This window comes from Phoca vitulina, unplaced genomic scaffold, assembly GCF_004348235.1.
Source record: "Phoca vitulina isolate PV1807 unplaced genomic scaffold, GSC_HSeal_1.0 scaffold22, whole genome shotgun sequence".
NCBI lineage: Eukaryota > Metazoa > Chordata > Mammalia > Carnivora > Phocidae > Phoca > Phoca vitulina.
This window is the reverse complement of record NW_022589725.1, coordinates 13,082,738-13,105,832: the sequence shown is the minus strand read 5'-3', so window position 1 is coordinate 13,105,832 and position 23,095 is coordinate 13,082,738. Positions and strand designations below refer to the sequence as shown.

Sequence of the window (23,095 nt, the reverse complement as noted above, 5' to 3'; positions counted from 1 at the left end):
AAAATCTTTAAAAACAACAACAAGCTACATATTGTATACTTCCATTTATAGGACATTCTAGAAAAGGCAAACCATAAAGACAGAGAACAGATGAGTGATTGCCCCATGGCAATGAAATGTTCTGTGTAATACTGTAGAGGTGGATTTGTTACTCTAAGCATTGTCAAAACCCACAGAACTGTACACAACGAAGAGTGAATATTACTGAATGCAAATTCCTAGCTCTGTCCACTGAGAGCACCCAGAAACAGTGTCAACGAGTAGCAATGACAATAACCAGTGCCCACATCCTGGCTTCTCAGTAATTTTCTCCAATAAAAGGAATGACAGCTCCTTGGAGAAATGGCTGATTCTAGAATGGGGCAGGAAAAATACAAGATAGCCTGGCAAATCTTGTAGTCAAAAGGACATGGGAGCCAACTGGAAAGAGCATCAATTGCCAAAGCTTGAACAATCCGAGTAATAATGATGGAATTAGATTGTGACCCTAAAGGTAAAATAAATATCCGTGAGTCCACACTAAATAATTAAATTCTGAAAATCTTCCCTACATAAGAATTCCAACTTACATATACATGCAGAAAGAAATAGAAAATTTCCGTTAGACCAGCAACAGTAATTGCTGTAGCCAAGATCCACTGACAGATGCTAAACTTGGTGAATAAAACTTTTAGGAGAAACAGGATTATCTGCATAGTTTCTAAGAATCTCCCCCAATCCTCATTAATTACTCTGGTGGTTTAACATAGTCCACAAATTATTTGGTATGCCTCCATCGAGGAGGTGGAACTTAATGTTCTTCCCCTTCAAATCGGGTTGGACTTAGGAAAGCCCTTCTAATGAATAAGTATGTAAAGGGAGAAATAATAATTTTAGAGTGGAGAAACCTGGCAAACACAACCTAAACATCACTAAAGATAAATTACATTGACATCATATACCCTTGATGCAATCTGATGAGAAAGACATGTCACCTATGGTATTCTCAAAAATTCATAACCACAATCTAATCATGAGAAAACATCAGTCAAACCTAAATCGAAGGGCATTCTATAATCTCACCAGTCTTCTCCAAAAGTGTCAGTCTTGAAAATCAAGGAAAGACCGAAAAATTATCACAGACTGGAGGAGACTAAAGAGACATGGTGACTAATGTAATGTGGTATCCTGGATTGGATCCTGGAACAGAAAAAGCACATAACTGGTAAAATCCAAATAAAGTCCATTTTAGTTTAGTTAACAGTATTGTATTAGTGTTTATTTCTTAGTTTCAATCAAGTGTTACGGTTATGTGAAGTGTTAACACTAGGGGAAACTGGGTGAAGAGCATATAAGGACTCTACACAACTCTTCTGTAAATCTAAAATTACTTAAAAATTAAAAGTTAAATATTGAAAATACTTGGTGCTAGAGAGGATGTGGAACAATTGAACACTCTCACACATGCTGATGGGAATGCGACATGGTAGAGCTGTTCTGGAAAACAATTCGGCAGTTTCTTATGAAGTTACATTTTTCACATGAACCAGCAATCCCACTCATAGATGTTCATAAAAGCCCACACATGTATATTTACAGCAGCTCTATTAATAATCACCAAAGAATATTAACTAAATGGATAAACTGTGGTCCATCCATACAATGGAATACTACTACTCAGCAATAAAAAGGAACTAACCATTGATTCAACTTCAATGAATCTCAAAAGCAACCTGCTGTTTAAAAAAAGCCAGTTTCAAAATAATATATATTGTTTGATTCCACTTATATAACATTTCTTTTTTTTTTTTTTTTTTTTTAAGATTTTTTATTTATTTATATGAGAGAGAGAGAATGAGAGAGAGCACATGAGAGGGGGAAGGGTCAGAGGGAGAAGCAGACTCCCTGCCGAGCAGGGAGCCCGATGCGGGACTCGATCCAGGGACTCCAGGATCATGACCTGAGCCGAAGGCAGTCGCTTAACCAACTGAGCCACCCAGGCGCCCATATATAACATTTCTGAAAAGATAAAACTATAGTAACTGAGAACAGAATAGTGGCTGCCAGAGAATAGGGGTGGGAGGCTGGGTGTGACTACTGAGGGTACATGAAGGAGGTGATACAATTGCTCTGTCTTGGTTGTGATGGTGGTTACCTGAATCTCTTGTGTGTGTTAAAATCCACTGAACTGTGCACACAAAAAGGAACCAATTTTACTTACATTAATTTTAAAAATAAAAATTTTAAGGGGGAAATTATCATATGCTGTATCCTAAAATATAGGATAATTAAACATAGGATAACACAATTAACTTCATGCCAGTAAATTTGACATTCCTAGAGGAAAGATTTACCAAAACTAACATAAGAAGAAATGAAAACCTGAGTAGTCCCATAACCAGTTCAATCAGTACTGTAACTGGATATCAGTTTACAACCTCTGCTCTATTCTAATGGCTTTCTACTGTACAGATTAACATTTCTAACACTTTAAAAAGTTTTAAACTTTTAAAACATTAAGCAAAGGAGTACTGACCATGCTTTTCCTTCTCTGTGACTTTAATTTTATGACCTCCAATAATGCTTGCTAGGGGGAACTTTACTCACCCTTCAAGAATTAGCCCAGTTTTACATCCATGATAAAGCCTTTCTATACCTCTCCAAAATAAGCCAAGTGCTCCTCTATGGGACCAAAGCACTCCCATATACTCATTACATTATCAATTGTTTTGTTTATGCCATTCTCTCTCCTCAATAGATTATAAACTCAAGGACCTAAACCATAATTTATTTCTCTTAGTATATGCCCTGTATTTATCACAGTGCCTAGCACAGGGATGTGTTCCATAAATGTCTGACAGACTTTTAAGGTAATAATATACAATATTTTGGTAAAAATCAATCTGGTTGCATACGGACCTGCTCATGTTCAAAATCGAGAAAAGCACTTTGGCTGTATGATGGATATTTTTGATCTGCAGCTAATTTTAAAGATGTTCTTTGGTCTTACATGTAAAGCACATCCATCACCAACACAAGAGGTAAAACAGTGATACTATTATTTCCCAATGAGATACGAAACCAGTCAATATGTGTGAGAGACGTTTCTTTGGAGCCACAAGCTTTATTTTTTATTTTTATTTTTTTATTTGAGAGAGAGACGAAGAGCATGAGTCGGAGTGCAGAGGGAAAGGGAGAAGCAGACTCCCCACTGAGCAGGGAGCCCAACACGGGGCTCCATCCCATGACCCAGAGATCATGAACCTGAGCTGAAGGCAGACACTTACCTGACTGAGCCACCCAGGTGCCCCTGGAGCCACAAGCTTTTATGAGGCTATGTGATTTACCCATGTGTACAGCACAGTGCCTGACAATCCATGATAGAGCCACAGAAAGTTATTACTGAAAGACATAAAGCCTGGATTTAAAAAGCACCATGAGGTTATAGAAAGAATGGGAACACTGGAACCACTGAGACGAAATATGACCTTGGCTCTGTCATTTAACTTATCGGATTATATGAGGAAACTGCAGAATATAAGGATTAATACCCTCTCCTACTCTTTACTGTCATGGAGGTTACACAGGAGACAACCATACTTCCTGTAGGTGACCAATAAGCAGTAAACAACAGGGTAGGTTTTTCTAAACTTGCCAACAATAGAAAACAGGCTGGAACTCAGGGCAGCAAACACTGGCTGACTTCCAACTCTAATGATACGTGAAAGCCTATGGAGGGTCAATGACTGCTTCTTAGGATTTGTATTTACCACTTTTAAACCTAACAAGTCCAAGACATAGGTATTATCTTCCCCATTTTACAGAAGGCAAATTGGAGTAATCTCTGTAAGGTCACAGAAAGGTGGTGATTTATTGTCTAGATTCACAGCCTACTCATTCTGTTCTACAGCAAACAATGTCCCATTTGGCTCACAATAGTATTTTTTTTTTCAATTTTAAAAACTCATATAAAATCCACATGACCTAAAACTCACTCTTTTCAAGTGCACAACTCAGTGGTTTTTAGTATATTCACAACGTGCAACCATCACCACTATCTGATTCTAGAACATTTCTATCACATCGAAAAGAAACCCAATACTCCATAGCAGTCATTCCTAATGCTCCACCTCCCCCTGCCAATGTGCTTTCTATCTATGGATTTGCCTATCCTGGACATTTCATATAAATGGAATCAATCACACAATGTGACTTTGTGTGTCTGGTTTCTTTCATTTAGTATGTTTTCAAGGTTCATCCATGTTGTAGTTTCTGTCATGGTAGTTCATTCCTTTATATAGCTAAATCCACTGGATGGCTATACTACATCTTGTTTATCCATCAGGTGATAAAACATTTGCGCTGCTTCCTCTCTTTGGCCACTATGAACAATGCTGCTATGAACATTCATGTACAAGTTTTTCACAGTGTTTTTAAAAAGTGAATCAGCTATGCGGCCTCTGAGTTGTGCAGTCGGTTCAGTGTCTAACTCTTGGTTTCGGCTCAGGTCACAATCTCAGGGCTGTAAGATCAAGCCCGAGCTGGACTCCCCGCTCAGCATGGAGTCTGCTTCCCCTCTCCCTCTCCCCCAACTCACGTGTGCACACTCGCTCTTGCTCTAAAATAAATAAATAAATCTTAAAGTGAATCAGCTATCAAGCTGAATTATGTATTAAAATTTTTCATTATAAATATTTAAGTGTGACTTAGCTGCCAACACTAAAAACAAAAAAAATTAACCTTCAATTTCTCAAAAGAAGAAGAAAAAGTAGGTAGGTCTGTCAGGTAACAATAATTCTGTATTCCTACACTGATAAAAATCATTTGAATCGGCTAACCTGTGTTATCCAACAATGGGGCTCTAGAACCCACCCAATGGAGATGCTATAGGTAAACCTGGCTGTTCATTTATCTTACTGGTCTGACTCCTGTAGGTATTTGGGTTAGCAATCCCTGCTCTATACTAAATACATATGTAAGATTAGAAAATTAATTAATACATACTACATATCTTACAAAGGTAAATGGGGGAAATATGGGCAAAGAAAATATCCAGCATTACATGCAGTGGCAAGCACATTTAAGTTCTCAATTTAAGACTATTTAGAATTCACAATATACCTTTTGCCAATTAAGAAATGCAGAATCAAACATGGATTTACAGAAAAATTCTAACAGTCAAGACCCTTCCTCTGCACTCCAACAACACTCTTTGTTTACTCCTTCCATCTAGCACGGTCACTGCACTGTCACACATCCGTCTCTCTAGCTAGACAAAATTCCAAGGGTAGAAAACAGTGCCTCTGTACCCTCAGGAGTCTATCACAGAAGATGCATATGGTCCAGAATTGTTTGTTGAAAGAATAATACTGTGACAAATGATAAATCAGGCAAATGTTACAGTACTGAAAATAATGAAAAGGGGAAATTATTATTTGGGCTACATAAATTATAGCATTGAAAATGGAGTCCATCAATGAGATCAGAGGTCCATGAAACTCCCTGTAAATATATACAAAATGGCCTGTGCAGGTACATTTTTTGAAGAAAAGGTCTGTAGCTTCTGTTACAGACCCAGAGGAATCTGTAAACCCCAGCTGAATTAAAAATCCCATTTTTAACATTGTAAAATATCCATCTTAAAAGGTTAACTTGATAATTTACATAAATATTAATTAAATTTCTCAAACAATATTTTTTTAAAAAGATTTTATTTATTTATTTGAGAGAGAGAGAGAGCACAAGAGGGGGTAGGGTCAGAGGGAGAAGCAGGCTTCCCGCGAAGCAGGGAGCCCGATGTGGGACTTGATCCCAGGACTCTGGGATCATGACCTGAGCTGAAGGCAGTTGCTTAACCAACTGAGCCACCCAGGCACCCTCTCAAACAATATTAAACAATTTGTTTCTCAAACAAGTATTAAACAATTAAATTTCTCTTTCCTGAAGGGATAGAGGAAGACAATGTATCCTAGGCTTCAATTTATGTTCTAGCATGAGAAGGAAGCTTGACAAATCATTAACAAAATGTCAGCTTCAGAAAAGATACAGTGGCATTCAGAGTCACTCAGGTGAAAACAACAGTTTTAAGCATGGGTACTTTAGTTTTTGCTTCACTGTATAAAAAAATAACCTGAATTTCTTCACAAGTGTCTAAACTTGAATCGTTTATAGTCTTATTTTTTTTAAAGATTTTATTTATTGAAAGAGAGTGAGCGTGCGCAAGTGGGCGGGGAGATGGGGGAGGGAGAGATAACCTTAAGCGGACTCCACGCTGAGCCCAGAGCTCCATCTCACGACCCTGAGATCATGACCTGAGTTGAAATCAAGAGCTAGACACTTAAAGCACCGAGCCACCCACATGCCCCTATAGTCTTACTTTTTAAAGTATCTCTCTCTTTTTTTTTTAAAGGATTTTATTTTCAAGCAATCTCCATATCCAACATGGGACTCAAATTTATAATCCTGAGATAAGAGTCACATGCTCTCCCGACTAAGCCAGCCACACACCCCTAAAATATATCTCTCAAATTATATGTGGAAAGAAAATTACTTGAGGGTCTGAGAGATACTTTAAAATGGTCTTTTCTAAATTTAAAGCCAAGATTATTTTAAGATTTGTGACCTTTTGCATCTTAAAACTGTTAAAAAAAAAAAAAAGTTACCAAACTTTCTAAATCAGTGCTTACTGCCTTCTTAAAAGTCAAAACACCAAGAGAAAATAGTATTTGTATGGTATACTGGGATGAGTGATCAAGACTTTTGGACCCAAGGTCATTGGCTTGGATGCCCTGTAGCCTGCACAAATGGCTAGAGGGTTGAGGGGACCAGTACCTTAGCCCATCTGTAACTCCCGCTGATGTAGTACATTGGCTGAAAAATCCTGGTTTAAATAACATACAGAGATCACAAGCTGAAATTGCTAAAATCCGTGCAGTAGATTGAAAAACCTATTTCATAACTCCCCTTGTTTCAAGGGATATGCATGTAATCATCTTTTGAGCCTTCTAGTCCAGATATACCATTAATGAACAATGATTTGTTCTGAGAAACCATCTATTTGGATGGAGGTAATTGGCACAAAAAAACAAAAAACAAAACAACAAATACAAACTAAACCTCGCAACCCTAACTTGGAAGAATAAGCCAAAAGAAAACAGGTTAATGGAAAAACATGAATGTAATATTAAATGAAATCACCTTTCTCCCTCCACTTTATGATTCTACTTTCTTGTCTCAAGGTCATGAACAATATTAATATTCTCTCTTACCTATCAAACTAATGCCATGTAAGTCATGGTGTTTTATTTTTAAATTGGGGAAAAATATACAGGTTAAAAGGTTAACAATTAGCTCCTTGACCCCTTAACCAACTCTGACCTTCAAATCCCAAGACTCCAAGTACACACTGAATAAGCAAGAAAACTACCCGTTTAAAGACAACAGTGTAAGTTTCTTCTGGTCCTATTAAGGGTCCAAATTTGCAATATAAATATTCACAATAAACCTGATTAACTCACAAAATTATTGCTTACATAAACCTGCAGAATATTTAAGACATTACAACCCAAACACATTACTGGGCCTCCTGTCTTTACTTCCATCTACAAAATTTACAACAGTCCTGTTTTAAAAGGCAATACACTCAAGCTTTACTATAAAACAAATGAGTATGGAATAACAAAAAACATTAACATTTGGGCTCTCTGTGTGAATTTCATTTCTCTATCTTTAAGCCAGAAAAGGAATCAAAGGGTCAATGTTACGTAAATAACAGGAACAGTTGGAGGTCTTCCAATGAAGGGAAGTATTATAAGGAAAGCCAAGCAGTTTGACTTGAAATAACACAGCTCTACCTCCAACACCTGACAGAAGTTTGAAGTCTAGTACTGTCTCCAATAATACAGAATATAATAAATCATGGGCAAAGAAGACTTCATCTGTGTATCATTTTATCAGGCAACACAATCAAAATAAAGTCATAATCTAAAACTTAATTCCACTGGCCATGACCCTCTGGAACACAAAGACCAAAAACTTCATTTGAGATCTAGAGTAATCTAAAGTATAATCCAGCATTTATGTATGTAATAACTACTGCTTTCCATTTGAATGCCTCTTATAAACCAGGCATGGAAGGAAATGTAAACTCCCATTTTATTTATTTATTTTTTATTTTAAAAAATATTTTATTTATTTATCTGACAGAGAGAGACACAGCAAGAGAGGGAACACAAGCAGAGGGAGTGGGAGAGGGAGAAGCTGGCTTCCCGCTGAGCAGATAGCCACATGCGGGGCTTGATCCCAGGACCCTGGGATCATGACCTGAGCTGAAGGCAGACGCTTAACGACTGAGCCACCCAGGCGCCCCATAAACTCCCATTTTAGAAATAAACAGGTGCAGGGGCACCTGGGTGGCTCAGTCCATTCAGCCTTGGACTCTTGATTTCGGCTCAGGTTGTGAGATCGAGCCCTGCAACCAGCTGCTTGAGATTCTCTCTCTCCTTCTCCCTCTGCCCCTCCCCCACATGCACAGACACACTCTCTTTCTCTCTCTCTAAAATAAATAAGTCTTTATAAAAAATAATAATAATAATAATAAACAGTTCAGAGGTACCTGGGTGACTCAGTTGGTTAAGTGCCCGGCTCTTGATTTCGATTCAGGTCATGATCTCAGGGTTGTGAAACTGAGCCCCACGTTGGGCATGGAACCTGCTTAACATTCTCCCTCTCCCCCTCCCACCGCCCCACACCTAGCACTGTGTGTGGGGGGGGGGGGAGAGAGAGAGAGAAAGAAAGAAAGAACGAACGAACAGACAGACAAGAAAGGGAGGAAGAGAAAGAAAGAGGTTCAGAGGTTGAATAAATGACCTGCCAAAGATCAAAGGATTACTAAATGATGGAGGCCAGACTTGAATTCTAGTCTGTTTAGGATTCAAAGCCTAAATAGGTTATTTTCACTAATTCAACACTATTTCCCTAATTCTGCACACTAATTCCATTAACAGCCTACCATTAATATTACAATGAAATGGGTTGCTTTAAATGTGGAGGCAAGATGAAGGGTGGAGATGTGAGTTTCAAAAATCAGAAGTCTTCATTAGTCTCTTATCTGAATGGGCTGCCTACAGGCCACAATGGTATAAAAACTGGGTTTTAAAAGATGGAAGACCAAGGCAACTGGGTGGCTCAGTTGCATAAGCATCTGCCTTCAGCTCAGGTCATGATCTCAGGGTCTTGAGATAGAGCCCTGTGTGGGCTCCCTGCTCAGCGGGGAGTCTGCTTCTCCCTCTCCCTCGGCACCCCCCCAACCCGCTTGTGCTCTCTCTCCCTCAAATAAGTAAATAAGATTAAAAAAAAAAAAAAAAAGATGGGAGACCGATTTCAAAGCAGATGATTATTTGTATTCACTCTATATAGTCATAAATACAGAGAATGCTTTATCACTTTAAAGTACTGATAAAGATAGGTTCATGCTCCGCCTACAGGGTGTCTGATTTAAGAATACGAGCAAACAAGAAAGTTAGTGGATTACCTGAGAGAATAGGACATAAAAATGTTAATACAGGAAAAACTTCTTCAAACATATTCCTAACACATAATAACCAAGCACCAGTAAACTATGATCAAAGGACCACTGGGAATAAGACCTCTGATCCAGGTCCACACGGCTCTTGGTGAGCAAACCTTGAACCTTCCCTGAGTCTGAGATGGGAAGATTCACTTTGCTATCTAGAAGAGAACCTTAGATTCACCAAGACTAGATAACCACTCTGGCAAGGTACACTGTACTTGAGCAACTGAGGCAATCTACACTGGATGTAACTCATATACCGACCCACCCCTACCCAGCACCAATTCAGTAGCTCACACTCACCCAGCAGGACACACCAGAAACAGGAAGTACAGATCAAAAGGCCTCTTTAAAAAATAAGAACTCCTGGCAGCAGAAAATGAAAATAGAGTAAAGAGTAGCAGCACTGCAAAGAACACATTGTCTCCACTACAGCAAAGAGAAAGAATTCATGTTAGTCAGGCACCCAGCATTTTATAAAATGAAATTTTCATCCTCACAGTAACCCTGAGAAAACATTAACTGGTGCTTTAGTTATTAATCCTCACAAGAACACTCTGAGGCAAGTACTACTACTATCCTCATTTTACAGAGGAAGAAACTGAAGGTTAATAAATTGTCCATGGGGGGCACCTAGGTGGCTCAGTCGTTAAGTGTCTGCCTTCGGCTCAGGTCATGATCCCAGCCAGTGTCCTGGGACCAAGCCCTGTTCCTGCTCAGCGGGAAGCCTGTTTCTCCCTCTCCCACTCTCCCTGCTTGTGTTCCCTCTCTTGCTGTGTCTCTCTCTGTCAAATAAATAAATAAAAATAAAATAAAAATAAATTGTCCATGGTAGCTGCTATCCCAATTGGAGAGATGGCAAAATCCAGGCTTAAGAGGGTTAAGTAAGCTCCAAATTTGGTCACTTCACTCCAAAGCTGGAGTTCTTTCCAACTATCCTGTTTGCCCATCCCCTGCAATCTCAGTTAAAGAATTCCATTAAAAATGAGAAATTCTCAAAAAAAAAAAAAAAAAAAAAAAAAAGAGAAATTCTCAATCCCTCCCCTACAGATTTCTGTAGCTGTTTCAGAAACCATACCTAAGATACAAAGCCTCCCCGCCCCCAAAAGATACAAAGCCAACAGGAGTTTTCATAAGAAAACATCTCAGAAAGCTACTAAGTTGTGGAATGATACATGATTACAAAATGTCATTTAATTCTAAGCTTGGGGACAGGGACTATCTAGAGATCCTTAGCACAGCACCTACCAGGTATGTAGTAGGCACTCAGGGTCTGTTGAACAAGTAACATCTTTTGACTGGTTAGAAATTCAATTTGTAAAGGAAAATAATTTATCCATTCATTTTTAACAGGGTTGCTTTCTTAAAATTTACAGAACATTAATGAGATAGCTAAACTGAGAAATGGCCATTAGCGCATTACTCATAACTTCAGAAAAATTCCAAGTGTTCACTTTTCCTTTTTTTTTTTTTTTTAAAGATTTTATTTATTTATTTGACAGAGAGAGACAGCATGAGAGAGGGAACACAAGCAGGGGGAGTGGGAGAGGGAGAAGCAGGCTTCCCACAGAGCAGGGAGCCTGATGTGGGGGCTCGATCCCAGGACCCTGGGATCACGACCTGAGCCGAAAGCAGCCGCTTAACGACTGAGCCACCCAGGCGCCCAAGTGTTCACTTTTCTAAGCAGATTAAAATGTTTCAGCTAATAAAAACCTGTCAGAAAAATCCATGAGACAAGAAAGTATAAAAAGAAAAAAGTGGCCAAAATAAAGGCATTTAAAATGTGACACATATAAATTATAAAAGATTATTCTAAATGTACCCTGGTATTTAACCCTAAAACCCTCACATCAGATAACCAATATTTTCTATGCAAGAAAACATTATCACCACTAATGTAAAAAAAAAAAAAAGCCTGCCCACCATAGCAACTGTTGCTAAGGAGGCTTCTCATATCTAAGGCTGAAAGACACAGGATTTGTAGAAACCAATGAAATACCACTCCTAGCATGATACTGTGAATTCTTTCACCTTAAACTTTTAAAAAGACTCAATATTTCTATGTGGGGGGGAAAATGTGTGTTGGTCAACAACTAGGTCTGCTGAAATCTACCCCAGAGAATACCAAATATTTAAGAAAAACTACCAATTATCTATAACCCAATGTAAATATATCCTTTGTTAAAATGACTGCAGTTCCTTTTCCTTAATCCTGGAGGAATTTCTTTATTTGAAAAGCTAGCTGGCCCAGATTTCTACTAAGAAACAACTAAATGATCTACCACTTTTGAAATTACCCATTTTAGGAGTTCAAAGACATTTAGGTGTACAAATACACTAATTCTCTTGGGAAACAAACTTGGCCCAGGTCATCCAATGAATTGTGATAGACCAAGGATCAAATCCACTTCTCATTTTTCTAAAAAGACTTTATTTTTAAGTAATCTCTATACCCAACCTGGGGCTCGAACTCACAACCCCGAGATCAAGAGCTGCATGCTCCACTGACTGAGCCAGCCAGGCTCCCCAATCAGTTTTTCATTCTAAATCAAATATCACGGGGTGCCTGGGTGGCTCAGTCGTTGGGCATCTGCCTTTGGCTCAGGTCATGATCCCAGGGTCCTGGGATTAAGCCCCGCATTGGGCTCCCTGCTCAGCAGGAAGCCTGCTTCTCCCTCTCCCACTCCCCCTGCTTGTGTTCCCTCTCTTGCTGTCAAATAAATAAATAAATAAATAAAATCTTTACAAAATCAAGCAATCAAGTATCACAAACATTATTACCTTAAAGTGCTAAGACCTTACCTTACACCTAATCCAACAAGTCATATCATTTGTCAGTTTCTAAACTTATACAAATTGACTGTATTATGCAGAGGTTGTCATACAGTTGCCAAAACAATTATCATAAATGTTGTAACAGTTAACATCTATCTCTGGGGCCCTTCATATGGTAGGTACTGTGCTAAATCTGTTACAACCACTATGGCGATTCTCACAATGACTCCATGAGGAAAGTGAGGCACAGAGAATCTGTCCAAGGTAAAACCTAGAAAAAGGGCAAGGCAAGGGTGCACAGGGAATATGGTTCAAAAGCCATGAATCTCTATTGCCTGGACCAGCATTCTAGGCCAGCTCTAGGGCTGATTCTTGGTTGAGCCACTTAACCTTCGTGTGGCCCAATTTCCTTTATTCTAAACCCTAAAGTCAAAAATACAGTCTCAGAAGTCCTTCATACCCTGAAATGTTCTAATTTTATAATCATCTTTCTATTCAGGTAACTAACTCAAAAAGAATTGGACTTCTTTCCTCCAACCTCTGAAGTTCTCACTAAAGTTGAGAGTCCATTTTATTAATCTAATCAATAGGATACTATTGCAGAACAAAAACAAACAGGCTTTCTTAAAAGCTAGAACTCCATTCTGTAATTATAATTCCCAAATCTGACTCTTAACCTCAAATGATAATGACAGGGAGAAAAGACTTTAACAACTCTGGGTTGGGGTAGGAGGTGTAAAAAGAACAGACTATACTGTACAGAGGTGGTTATCAATTCGCAAAAAAAGATCACCCATTTCCATCTCCTCTAAAAAGTTGGAAATAGGGGCGCCTGGGTAGCTCAGTCGTTAAGCGTCTGCATTTGGCTCGGGTCATGATCCCAGAGTCCTGGGATCGAGCCCCGCATCGGGCTCCCTGCTCCACGGGAAGCCTGCTTCTCCCTCTCCCACTCCCCCTGCTTGTGTTCCCCCTCTCGCTGTGTCTCTCTCTGTCAAATAAATAAATAAAATCTTTAAAAATAAATAAATAAAAAGTTGGAAATAAGTCTTTAAAGGGCTCTCATATAAACTCACTGCTTCATTTAACCAATAAAAAGTAATGAAGAAATTATGTCATTAATCCAAGACATTTATTATAGGCATGGGAAAATCACCTATTTATAGAATAAATCCTACCAAAATGGCTTAGAACTCTAGAATCTACATTTTACCAAGCTAGTCATCTAGCCAATTCAAACTGCACTTAAGGACAGTAACAGGATATTTAAACACCAAGGAAAAAAGGCATAGGTTCCACTCAACACAATTACTCTGTGAAGTCTTCTAGGACCAAATCACTTTGCAAAATAATCCTTGCTACTTTTGTTCTCTAGAAAATAATCTCCCCAAAATTCTTAAATAAAATCACCAAAACCCCCTCTATTAGTTTTCTATTGTTGCTATAACAAATTACCACAAATATAAAACAACACAAACTTATTATCTCAGTTTCTATAGGCCAGAAGTCAGGTGGGCGTGGCTGGGTCTTCTGCTTAGGGTCCTGCAAGACCAAAAATCAAGATGTCCACGCTGCTCTTTTCCTTGTTGGAAACTCCAGGGAGAAATCTGCTTCCAGGCTCATTTAGATTGTTGGCCAAGTTTAGTTTCTTGGGTTGTATGACTGATGCCTCCATTTCCTTGCTGGCTGTCAGGCAGGGCTGCCCACATGCTTTCCATGAAGCCCCCCTCCAGTAATGGCAGGTCAAGTCCCTCTCATGTTTCAAATCTCTGACTTGTTCTGCCCATCTCTCTGACTCCAGCTGGAGAAAGTTCTCTGCCTTCATGTTAGACTGGACCCACTCAGAAAATCCAGGATAATCTTCCTATCTTAAAATACTTAAACCATAATTACATTTGCAAAGTCCCTTTTGCCACATAATGTTAATATTCAGATTCCAGGGATGGGGGGGCAGGGTATCATTTCATCTACCACAGCCCACCGTCTGACCTCCAGAGATTCATATCTCTCCCAAATGCAAAATACATCCATCCCACATCCTAAGGTCTCATTCCATTATAGCAACAACTCAAAGTCCAAAAATCTCACCTAAAGCTCATCAATTAAAAAGTCCCTAATCTCATTTTCTAAATCAGGTGTAGATGAGGCTCTGGGCATAATACAGTAAGTAAAACTCATGGGGCACAATTCCTGAAAACAAAAGTTATCTGCTCCCAACAGACAATGGTGGGACAGGCACAGGGCAGCAGTTAAAGACATTCCAGTTCCAACAAGAAAAATGGAAGAGAAAACAGATCCATTGGTCCAAAGCAGTTTCAAAATCTGGGCAAACTCTGTTCCATTTCAAAGAAAGGGCAAAATCCTCTGTAGCTTTCAGGTCCACCTCTCTGTGCTCTTGGTTCCACCCTCTGAGTCACCCACCTTTTTTAATGAAAAGCAGCAAACTCACACCTGAGTTTTACCAGCCTGTTTCCTGCCTGGAATTTGGGGGTTTTAATAGCCCTCTTTAACTTTCTACTGTCTTTTTCAATCCAAGCTGGCATTGTTTCTGATAGTATAAAATCCTCAAGGACCTCATGGACTTTCCACAAATTTCACAGGGGTTCACTCCATTAGTCAGATTCATATCCACAAATACACCAGACTGCACCTTCAACACTCTGCTTGGAAATCTCCTCTGCTGGATAGCCAGGTTCATCACTTACCAGCTCTCTCTTCCACATAACCACAGGATACAATTCTAAACTTCTTTGCCACTATGTAACAAAGATTCTCTTTCCTCCAGTTTCCAGTGCCCATGTCATTGCCACCTGGCCCTAACTTGCAGTCAACATCCATATTTCTACAATCTGTTCCAGGCCTTTTCTATCATACTCCTCAAATATTTTCTGGCTTTCATCCACTTCCACGTTTTTGGGTAACAGTATCCCACTCCAGGTACCAAAAATCTATACTAGTGTTTTACTGCTGCCATAACAAATTACAACAAACAGGAGTGGCTTAAAACAATAGAAATTCATTATCTCACAGTTTCTGTGGGTCAGAAGTTAGGTGGGCGTGGCTATGTTTTCTGCTTAGGGTCTCACAAGGCCAAAATCAAGGAATATTCCTTGCTGGAAACTCTGGGGAAGAATCCACTTCCAAGCTCATTCAGGTTGTTGGTCAAACTCACTCAGTTTCTTGTGGTTGTAGGACTGAGGTCTCCATTTCCTTGCTGGTTGTCAGCTGGGGCTGGTCTCTGCTACTAGAGGCTGCCCGTATTCCTTCTCATGCTTTCTATGTGGCCCCCTCTAGCAACAGCAAATGGAGTCCCTCTCATGATTGGAATCTCTGATTTCACCCTTCTCCCCTCTCTTGACTCCAAAGTGGAGAAAGCTCTCTGCTTTTAAGGGCACGTGTGATTAGGTTGGGCCTACCCACGAAATGCAAAATAGTTTTCCTATTTTAAGATTCTTAACCCTAGTAAGATCTGTAAAGTGCCTTTTACCATGTAACATATTTACAGATTCTGGGAATAAAGTATAGATATCTTTTTTGGCAGGGGTGGCATTCTGTCGACTACAAACCCAAACCCTATGTAGGGCTTTAAACTCAGTTCCTAAAGAAAATTTCCCCTTTGTCCAAAGGAGTATGTGAAGTAAAGGTGTCTGTTCAGGGTAAAATCAAAGACTCACCCTGTAACAGTGGCTAGGCAACAAGAGAACTAAAAATACACTGTGGGAAAGAAGCTGCCACTTGTTTTATCCCCAAACAGCAAAGCAATAAACCCATTACATAGAAGTAACCCAATGTTCCCCTTAAATGTGTGCTTCTCTTCTCTATTTTATTCCATACAAGAGAACATAACTGGGCATGTTTGCTTTTCTTTTTTTTTTTTAAAACAAAAGTCGCCCCAGGGTGACCTAACTTTGTAAGCAGTTGATAAATCAATCTAAGCAAATTTCAAATCTTTTCATTCTTTCTTGAAGTCATGTACCCTCCCCCAATGGCACATGAAAGTCAAGTATTTCAAAGTCACACAAGGATAAACCTGCCCAGATAAAACAGCAGGTGAAGTTTTTAAAATGACTTGAGGAAGATCAAGTTATTGGTCCTGGTCTTTCAGTCAAAGGTCCACCAAGCCAATTAAGTCAACTGACTTACAACAAAACAAGAAACTGCAACAATTACTACAAAGGTAATATTCTTCAGTCTTGCCTGTTAGATTCTCTTTTTTTTTTTTTTTTTAAAGATTTTATTTATTCATTTGAGAGAGAATGAGATAGAGAGAAAGCATGAGAGGGGGGAGGGTCAGAGGGAGAAGCAGACTCCCTGCCAAGCAGGGAGCCCGATGCGGGACTCGATCCCGGGACTCCAGGATCATGACCTGAGCTGAAGGCAGTCGCTTAACCAACTGAGCCACCCAGGCGCCCCTTGCCTGTTAGATTCTTGACCACAAATTCTACGCAGGACAGAGGAAGCCGAAATATACCACCTAGTCCCTTTAATCAAGCACTTACTACCTGTCAGGCACTGCGGTAAGCACTTGACACAAATTATCTTATTTATTGCTCACCATATTGCATGATCTAGGAAATACTGCCCCCACTCTACAGATAGGAAGACCAAGGTTTACAAAGATTAGGACACACAGGTAAGTAGTAATGGCATGATATTTGAGAACCCAAGCACTCTGGTTCTTTACCACTAGCCTGTATTGCCACTCCTTAGATGTAATGCAGTCTCCCAACTCATAGAAAAATCTTCCCTTTCCAGTTTTCTTTTCATGTCCTCTCCCCATGCCCCCTCCTCATAGAACTCAGCAGCTGAAAGGTAATCAAGTCTTCCCAAATTAATTTACCACCTTCTTTTCAGAACTCTTCCTTTCCCACAATGGCAATAGTCAAGAAGCTACTTCTTCCGACCCTGACTTTGCTTTCCAAAAAACAAACTACTGAAGCTCCACCCATCACCTGCCTAGACTAGAAATGTTCCAACGCTACAAAATAACAAACAACAAAAAAAACCGAAACCAAAATAAAAGTCGTACTCTTTCAAAAGGTCACAAACTTAATATGTATACTGTTGGCCAAGCTTTCATCCTACATACTTCCCTTCCTCCCAGGCTCTCAACTAACCCTTAACTCCTACTCCACCCATTCTGCCCCACTTCGTGGTCCCCTCCCCCTTTCTCCCCAGCGACCTCGCCCGGGGTTCCCTCTCCCTTGCACCCCAGTCTGCAGGTGGAAAGCCCGCCTGGCCCAGAGGGACCCTTAGAAGGCCCCCACTCCATCTGCTCCGCTCCGCGGGAAGGTTCACCCCACCCTACCCAGCAGGCACCACTCCCCTAGGCACCCTCCCCCAGCATCCCCTAGTGGCCCCACCCCTCAAGCTCCCTTCCCCCTCCGGCGACCCCTTCCTCCAAGTTGCCCCCTAGTCCCCGCCCCAGTCCAGCCCTCTCCCCCGCAATAAGCCGGACTCCCGAAAGCCAGTTCCCACCCTCACATCAGCCTCTGCCTACGAAGCCTCACTCCCCGTCCTGAAGGGTGGCCCCAGGCCTCCCCGATGGGCTGCAGGGGCCTCGGCTGGTGTGTGTGTGTGGGGGGGGGCAGGGGAAGGCGACGGGCCGCTCCGGAGTCCGCTGGGAGCGCGAGGGGAGACCGCGCCCCGTTGTCCCATCCTGGGCCCACCTCCACACCCAACGACCTCGCCTGGCGGCTCCCACCGTACCTGTGGTGGAAGCGGCAGCAGCGGCCGCTCTCCCCTCGCCTCACACAGACAATATGGCGGCGGCGGAGGAGGAGACACACGGCTCCGCCGCCAGCCGCAGGGACGAGAGCGAGGCTGCAGCCGCCGCTGCCGGAAGCGGAAACCCCCTTCCTACCAGGAGGCGGGGCGGGACCGCTTCCGATTCCACCCCCAGCGGAACCTGGCTGAGTGCGGCCATGCTGGGATGTGCTACTGTATCCCTGCAGGTGCAGTTCCGAATTGGGGGGCAAAATGGAAGAAATTCCAATGTAAAGCATAATAAAGAGATTTGCAATAATTAAGAGCATTTTATTTTAGTACCTGTTAAGAACTGACGAGGCAGAGAAGAAGAACCTCCCATAGGTTTACAATTGGTTTGCCCCAAGCTAAGATGGCGGTCCCCATGTTTCCTGCACTTCACCCAGCTGACCGGTGGGCAAGCCGGCCGGTCTTTCTTGAAGCATGCGCGACCCGCAGGGCTGTAAAGCGAAGCATTTTGGGAGATGGAGTCTCTTGCTCGGACCCCTCGACTAGGGTTAGGGTTCCAGCAGCACATTTGCTCTGCTCAAACTTTGAGTTCGCAACAAAAGAACGAAAGTTGAACCCTCGGGGTGGTGTGGCGCGGGAGTCGAGGGAGTAATGATCCAAGCCCTGGAGAGACTGAGGCTCAATTCCTGTCTCCTACAGGAGTCCTATTTAGAACTGCCCATCTAGAATAAAGTGTTTTCTTCCTTCGGTCTGCCCCTCCTCCCCCTCCCCTGGCCCAGACAACCTCCCCAAAGCAGCCACAGGGCACTTTATATCTTGCCAACCTGATCGTGGCGTCCTTATGGATAAAAATCTTCCAGGGCTCTCCTTTGTGCACCGAAGATAGCCTAAGTTCTTCTCTTGACATCCAAATTCTTAGATAAATTGGACAGCCCACTCACCCCCCTTTCTAGCCTCCTATTGTGCCCCTCCCCTCTCATATTTCTGATGCTTCTACCTACTAAAACTGCCAACTATTCCTGGAGCTTATCTGTGTTGCCTCCCTCCCTTTGCGCTGGCGGTTACTTCTGTTACTGTCACCCCCTGAACTGGCTAACTTCGTATGTCCATTGAATTAATTCAGGGGTCCTTTCTTCTGGGGATCTACCCTCCCTTGAGCTTCCCCAGACGTAGGCACCACCATTCAGCAGCCTTGACTGGTCCCTAGCCTGCCTCCTCCGTCAGACTGTGAGCCCCCAGTGGACAGGGCTGGGTGTGATGATCACTGTCCTCTCCGCAGGCCCTGCTAAAAACTGGTGTGTTACTGAGAGGAATTCAAGTGTTAGCCTCACCTCTAGTGGGGCAGAGGTGTGAGGGCTGGAACAAGGGTGAGGAGGTTGGGTTATTTTGGTACCAGCTATTATCCCTGAGCTGCCTCAAAATAGCTGCCTGGCCCAGGAATGGGCCTTCCCACCCTCTCCAGCCCCCCTTTCACAGTTTGTCAGCTTACTGGCACCTCTGCTCCCAAAGGGGCAATTTCCTTCCCTATACGATGGGGGTTGCCGCAACTGCAGACACACAGCAATGACCGCAAGGAGGTGGCTGTGAGTTTTCTGGGCTTATCTGCCAGACAGGTCTGCAGCATTTGACCCCAGGGGCTGGGAATCTACAGTAATGGCTTTCTGGGTGCTCGAAGGTGGGTAACCCTCTTCTCTGGGCCTGTTTCCCCACCTGTGGGCTGAGGAGTTCGACAAGATGATCCCAAGATTTTCATGAAGACCTTTTTAAGGAAATGACTGGCCTTCCACTTGGCTCTTGGATCTTGTTTGTTTGTTTGTTGAGCCAGCTGTCATGGATCCTTTGTTCACATTTATTCAGTTCACAGCTATTAATCACTTGCTATGAGCCGGACACAGTGCTAAGTGCTGGGGTTGGGGTATGAGCAAGACCGACACCAATTCCTCGTGGAACTCACTTTCTAAAGTGAGAAACAAATAATACGTGGGTAAACAAATAAATAAACAACATAGTTTCAGGTAGCAAAAAATGCTATGAAGGAAAAAGATAAGTAGTTATGGAAAAGACTAAAAGGGGAGCACTTCAGCTTGAGTGGTTCAGAAATTCCCTCTGAGAAGGGAGCAGTGAGTACAAAGGTCCTGAAGCAGGAAAGAGTTGGGTAAGTTTGAGGAAGGAGGCCAGGGTGGCTGAAGCACTGTGAGTGAGGGAGAGAGGGTAGGGAATCTCGTGGGAGAGATGGGCAGGGCATTCAGGCCATGGTAAGGAGTCTGGGATTCATGTGAGAAGAGTGGGGATATTGCCCAAGGTTTAGCCTTCACACCTTCCTATGGTCTCAGCCCCTCCTACGGGGTCAGTTCTTCATTCTTCCATCCAGTTCCAGCGTCCATCTATGACCTCATTCGGAGAGCTCACCCAGGCACACAACATACAATCCTTCACACTAAGCAGGACAGGAACGAGCCCTAACCCCTGCCATCTCCCTGGCCAGCCTGGTATAGGTCTCTTGTCCCAAGAAGCTCCCATTCTCCAATGTTCACCCAGTTATGGAGGCTCCAAAAGACCAGCTCAGTTATCTTTATCACTTATTCTTCCTGACACCCCACATTACAACTCTCAGTCGAGACTGCCTTCGAACAACAACAGCAATAATCACAGTTAAGAGTTGTAGCAGTTGCTCTGTGCCTCACGGTGACTGTTCATCATCTCATTTAACCCTCCCATCAGCCTGATCAGGTAGGGACTAAAAGTATCCCATTGCACAGATGAGGAAATCGAGGCCAAGAGAGATTACGAGACATGACCAAGGTCACATGCAGTGACAGACCTTGCATTCCAACCTGGGTCATCCTCTCTGCACCAAACCTAAATGTATCAGCTTTCTACTGCTGCTTAACAAAGCACCCCAAACACAGAGTGGCTTAAACCAACAATTATTTATTTGCTTCTGCTGGTGTAGATTGGCAGTATGGACATGTCTCAGCTAGGGCAGTTCTCTTCTGCTGTGCATGGTCTTACTCCCACATCTGCGGTCAGTGAGCACGTTGGTGAGCTGGCTGGCCCTGTATGGCCTCATTTATGTGACTGCCGGCTGCCCAGGCGGCTTGAGTGCCTTGGTTCTCTTTCACGTGGCTTCTTCAGCAGCTAGCTCAGGCTTCCTCACATGATGGCCTCCAAAAGGCAAAGAACAAAAGCAGCAAGGCCTCTTGAGGCCTAGGCTCAGAAGTGCTAGAGCATCACTCTCATTGCATTTTGAGCAAAGCCTGTCCCATGGCCAGCTCAGATTCAAGGAGAGTAGAAATAGACTCCATCTCTCGATGAGAAAAACACCAAAGTCATGCTGCAAAGAGTCACGTGTACCGGGAAAGCTGGAATGGCTGTGGCTGACTTTGCAAACATACCACACGAAGTGATCATATGCCCGGACCTGGTTAGATAAATTATCATGCAGCTAAACATGGAGCTATGAACAACAAGAGCTAATATTTTTTGAGAACTTCGTATTCGTCAGACACTGTACAAGGGGCCTTATATGTATGAGCTCTTTTAATCCTCGTGACAGCCCTGTGTGGCAACGACATTTTTGTCCCCATTCAGAGACGAAGCACACCCAAGATTCAGAGAGGTTAAACAACCTGTACGGGGTCCCCCAGCTTGCCAGTGGCAAAGGTGTTAAAAAGAATGACAATATAATGTCCTGACACGGAAACCTGGCTCTGTCATCCTGTTATGGAATGAAAAGCAAGAGATGAAACAAAAGTTTGGTCAGAACACATTTTAAAAACACATTTAAAAATGGGTAGATGTATACGGGTTGTATAGTTTTAGACCAAGTTCAGGAAGGATTTACCACAGACTATTAATGGAGCTTATCTCAGAAGAGAGGAAGAGGAGAGGACTTTAAACACTTTCGTCTGTGTTGTGCAAATTTTTTTTGTTTGAAATTTTTTTTTTTTGGTAACAAACATGAATTTTTATTTCAACCCTCTATAAAGAAAAAGCGGTTTTTTTTTTGTTGTTTTTTTGTTTTTTAAAGATTTTATATATTTATTTGAGAGAGAGAGAATGAGAGACAGAGAGCTGAGAGGGAGGAGGGTCAGAGGGAGAAGCAGACTCACTGCCGAGCAGGGAGCCCGATGCGGGACTCGATCCCGGGACTCCAGGATCATGACCTGAGCCGAAGGCAGTTGCTTAACCAACTGAGCCACCCAGGCGCCCAAGAAAAAGCGTTTTTAAAATGTCCTTCAGTTTGTCTCTCACCTCTGTCTTCTTCTATTTGGTTTTTACGTTTACTGTTTCTCCCCCTTTTTCTTGACACTGTTCCAGCCCGGTCCCTTATCAGTTCTGGCCTGAAGTTTTATAACTACCTCGGGGAGCCCCTCCCTCTCCCTCTCCCAGGCATCCTGCACACACTGCCACTGGAAGAAAGTTTATTAACCACTATGTTCCTTTCTTGCTCAAGAGTTTTCAGTGGCATTTCATTGCCTTCAGGGAAAGTCCAAATCCCTTGGCCTGGCATCCATGACATTTGTAAACTTGACTCTAACTTGGTTGGATTCCAGCTCTGTCATTTACTAGTAGTATAACCTTGGACAACTTATTTGATGTCTCTGAACCTTAGTTTCCTCATCTGTTTAAAAAGAAAGAAAGAGGGGCGCCTGGGTGGCTCAGTCAGTTTAGCACCTGACTTCAGCTCAGGTCATGATCTTGGGGTCCTGGGATCGAGCCCCACTTCAGGCTCCCCGCTCAGCGGGAAGCCTGCTTTTCCCTCTCCCCTGCCCCTCCCCCTCTCCCTCCCGCTGGTGCGCGCTCTCTCTCTCAAATAAATAAATAAAATCTTAAAGAAAGGAAGAAAGAAAGGAAGAGGAAGGAAGGAAAGAAGGAAAGAAAGAAAAAAGAGAGGATGTAGCATGAAATATCTTGTGGCAGATTAGGTTACTATTCAGTGACTGTCATGTTCTCCCCCCAGCCAGGGCTGGTTATACTCCATTGATATTAAGCTTGGCCATGGGATATGTTTTGGCGGGTGAAATGTAGATGAAAGTGACAATGTGTAAGTTCCAA

The 23,095-nt window shown here is 42.2% G+C and overlaps 1 protein-coding gene across 1 annotated transcript in view; it reads right to left on the bottom strand.

Moving 5' to 3' along the window:
* Positions 1 to 18,149, bottom strand: part of CSNK2A1 (casein kinase 2 alpha 1) — a 51,061-nt gene extending 32,912 nt beyond the window's left edge. Inside the window, exon 1 of the mRNA XM_032419268.1 lies at positions 18,032 to 18,149. The gene's annotated coding sequence lies outside the window, so the exon portion shown is untranslated. The remainder of the gene's footprint in view (positions 1 to 18,031) is intronic.
* Positions 18,150 to 23,095: the final 4,946 nt, after the last annotated feature.